Source organism: Manacus vitellinus, unplaced genomic scaffold, assembly GCF_001715985.3.
Source record: "Manacus vitellinus isolate BGI_N305 unplaced genomic scaffold, ASM171598v3 scaffold_129_pilon, whole genome shotgun sequence".
NCBI lineage: Eukaryota > Metazoa > Chordata > Aves > Passeriformes > Pipridae > Manacus > Manacus vitellinus.
This window is the reverse complement of record NW_021938948.1, coordinates 75,364-76,525: the sequence shown is the minus strand read 5'-3', so window position 1 is coordinate 76,525 and position 1,162 is coordinate 75,364.

Genomic DNA, 1,162 nt, shown 5'->3' with positions numbered 1-1,162 from the left:
AGCCGTAAAATGAATGAGAAAGCCCCAAGAATGTGGAATGGTGTTAAAAAAATGCAGGAGCACGAGTTTCAAGGCATCTCAGGGCTCTGTTTCGTGTCATTTCTGGCGACTGAGATTCCAGATATGCTGCTTCTCTTTCCATTTGAAGGTCCCAGCAGCAGGTGCTGCCTTTACAAAGAGATTTTTTTGCCAAAACAGGCCTGATGTGGCTCAGTGTGCCCGTGGCTGCGATGGAGGAAACGGCAGGGAAACATTAAAAACCCCAACGGGGAGGAGGTGCAGCCCCAAACTGGGGTGGCTGGAGCTGCACTGGGAATGCTCAGGCACCCAAAGCAGGGTTATTTTCTGAACAATTGCCCCTCGGTTTTGTTTCACTGCACTGTCCTTCCGTGTGTCAATGGGCACCTGTTCCCTGTGCCAAGGGAGCTCTCTGCTCCTGTTTCCTGGGCACAACTGACTGTGCTTGTGAGAGGCCATTTAAACTGCAGCAGGGCCTCAGGTGAGCTCCCTTTGGCTCCAGATTAGTCATAAAACAAAGTTCAAACTGTGGCACGGCACGGCTCATTCAGCATTGGGGTTTTTGGTGTGGACAGGATTCTTTTTGTAAGGTTTTTTTTTTTCCTGTCTGTAACCTCTGTGTGTGTGTGTGAGACTGGGAGCTGCATCCTGCAGCCACAGGAACACTGGTTCGTTTGTGCAGGCAATATGATTTTTAAGAAGTGGGAGGGGATGGAAATGAGCCCCTTGTCTTTGGGGGTGGTGCTTTTGTGCAGCTGTCAAAGGCCAGACAAGTGCAGAGCATCCTCCTCTCAGTGCAGCCTGGACAGAGGTTCACAGGGGAGTGGAGGGGGGGGACTTGGTGATGCAAAATGTGCTCAAAAAAAAGCAGGAATTTCAGAAAGTAACTGCAGTGTGAGGTTCTCCTGCTGATTGGAAGGGGCTCTGGGTGCCTCTCATGTTGATAAGTGGTTTCAGGGTTTTTCAACATCCCCACAGAACCAGCACCACTTGTTTGCCTCCAGAGTTCTACCTGCACGTCTGAGAGCTCCATCCAAATCCCTGTCTGGATAAAATGTGTCCTGGCACGTCTCTCCAGGACATCAGGGGGCTTATGGAATGTGAGAGAAAGGCCTCTTCTCCCTGACTGCATCCCCAGGACAGC